Consider the following 2,988-nt stretch of genomic DNA (forward strand, 5'->3'; position numbering starts at 1 on the left):
ATTTTATTGTAGGCATTAGTGACTGCTATTTAAATCAACAAAAATATTATTCAACATAAATACAGTTTTAGGAACAAATTATTTTACTAGCACATTTAGAAATTGTTAGTCATGCATGTAAACTTTTTATGTATTTAGCTGTTTTGTCATGACTCAAGTCTGCAACCCTAGCTGATGAGATCTAAAGGTCATTTTTCAAAGCAAGCCAAGGCTGAACAGTCAATTAGACTCTTATTGACAATTAACCAGCCAAAAGCCAGAAATGGAATTATGGTTCAAGTAATAAAGCATCTGCTTTGAGTGAAAAATCCAATCAAGAGCTCAAAGTCTTAATACAAGCATTGTTATAGACAGAAAATTAAATAATAAAAAGATAGGTGCCCCTGGCTCATGCCTGCAATCGTAGCTACTCAGGAGGGTTCAAAGCCAGCCTGGGCAGGAAAGCCCGAGAAATTCTTATCTCCAATAAACGACCAGAAAACCATAATTGACACCTCAGCTCAAATGATATAGCATTAGCCTTGAGCTGAAGACCTGAGGGACAGTGCCCAGGCCCAGAGTTCAAGCCCCACCACTGACAAAAAAAAGTTATAATAATAAGTTAATATTAAATCTATATGGTGAAAGTTTTGCAATTATTTAAATCACATCTAGAATCACTCTCATATTAAATATATTAATAATAACTGTACTTTTTATTTTTTAGTTCATTAAAAATATTATAATCTTGGGAAAGTAAATTAATGTTTCCCAAGGCTATGTGATAGCCTGTATGATACTCAAACTATTTGACATAACGTTCCCAGAGTAGAGGGGATAGCTACCAAGATAGAAATCAAAGATGCATATATAAAATCTTCTATGCCTCTGTGGGTGCCAGTGGCTCACACCTATAATCTTAGCTACTCAAGAGGCTGAGATCTGAGGATCGTGGTTCAAAGCCAGCACGGGAAGGAAAGTCTATGAGACAATCATCTCCAATAAACCACTAGAAAACCGGAAGTCGTTCTGTGGCTCAAGCAGTAGAGCATTTACCTGGAGCTGAAGAGCACAATGACAGCACTCAGGCCCAGAGTTCAAGCCCCAAGATAGACAAAAAAAGAAAAAAAAAAAACCTTCTATACTGATGGCTCATACTTTAATCATAGTAATCAGAAACCTGAGATCTGAGGATCATGGTTTGAAACCAGCCTAGGTAGGAAGTCTATGAGAATCTGAGATTGTCATAGCATTTTAGAGGCCTTCAAAGAGTCCTTTCCATATAGTACCATGTTTTAGAAAAGAAATTCATCAACAATACTAGCTACCTCAATCCAAATAATGTTGAAATAAAGCAACAAAATTATTCTGTTTTAAATGATCAAATATCTTTGGTTAATTTAGAGTTAATGTAAACTGAAAATTAATTCATGCATTTTTTCCTTATTTTTTTAAAAAGTGTAGCTTTTCCTTCAGGTATGACTTGGGTACGTGAATGTCATCCTTTCTCACATTTATTCAGTAGGGCATTGTCCAAATACTAGCAAGCAATTCAGTATCATTACTGTTTGTAGTATCTATAATTTATATCCAATCTTTCTCCGATGGAGTAAAACTGGATGACACATAAAAACCTACCCTATATGGACAATTTTATACTGCTTGTGAGTGCAAGAGACAATCAGAAAATGAATGTTATAATTCACTTTCCTCTAGAAGAAAATTGTAATTATAATCATTTGTGAATATCATCTAGAAACCTTCAGTTAAACCTCAGGTAAGTTCTGTGGACTGTGTTCTGTTTTCTCCATATGTATGCCAAACGCAATAATTATAATCATTTGTGAATATCATCTAGAAACCTTCAGTTAAACCTCAGGTAAGTTCTGTGGACTGTGTTCTGTTTTCTCCATATGTATGCCAAACGCAATAACATAATTCCAGTACTTGTTTATTTACACATCAGGATGCCAAAGATACACAAATTCCACTACACTTAGAATGCAATCTCACTAGCATTTAAAACATGCAAGACAGAAGAAAACAGTTTAAATGTTTTGATGAAAAAGAACAAAATGTAAATAAAAAAGAGATTAATAAAAATAGAAGAAAATCTAATGTAAAGTCACTCTCAGAAAAATACAAAAGCATGAAAATCCAACTTGTTCTCAAACAAAATAACATAATAGAAAACTGCAAGGCTGAGTAAAAACTGCAAGGCTGCTACTTGGAATTAATAAAATGGAATTGAGCTGCAAAACAAAGTCATTGCATCACAGTTCAAACTGGGTTAGAATAACTCTAGATGAACTGATAACCTGAAATTCCCAGAAATTAAAAGAAAAGAAAGGAAAAATGGAAAAGAATGTAAGCTGAACCGAAACTGAGAGGAAGTGTGAAGGACATAACTAAAATTGACAGCTGTAAACTGGCATGCCATCATTGAGTTTCCCCTAGTTAAGTATTTGCTATATGTTGCTATGATTCTGTAATGCAGTTTGAACTCTGGTATTGTGATACTCACATAATTGCTCTTTTGACCAGAAATTCTGTCATTATCCATGATCTTTTATGTTTGCATATACATCTTAGAGCTGATTTTTCGATTAAGTAGGGCATGGTGTTGAGCGTCTGGTGGGGACTGAATTGAACTTGTAGGTTGTTTTGAAAGAATAGGCCCTCTTGTCTGGGTTGGGAATGTGGCTATTGGTAGAGTGCTTGCCTAGCATGCATGAAGCTCTGGGTTTGGTTATTCAGTACCACATAAAAAAATTAAAAAAAAAAAGACAAGGTAGAAGTGGCGCTGTGGCTCAAGTGGTAGTTAGCCTTGAGCAAAAGAAGCTCAGGGACAGTACCCAGACCCTGAGTTCCAGCCCTAGGACTGGAAAAACAAAACAAAGCAAAACAATCAAATTCCTCTAGTCCATGATCATAAAATATCTTTATATCTTCTGGTGTCTTCCTCCCTCCACCCCTCTTTTCCCTCTTCCCTCCCTCTTCCCTCCCTTT

Source organism: Dipodomys merriami, unplaced genomic scaffold, assembly GCF_024711535.1.
Source record: "Dipodomys merriami isolate MVZ:Mamm:240054 unplaced genomic scaffold, mDipMer1.0.p SCAF_93, whole genome shotgun sequence".
In the NCBI taxonomy this organism is placed as follows: Eukaryota; Metazoa; Chordata; class Mammalia; order Rodentia; family Heteromyidae; genus Dipodomys; species Dipodomys merriami.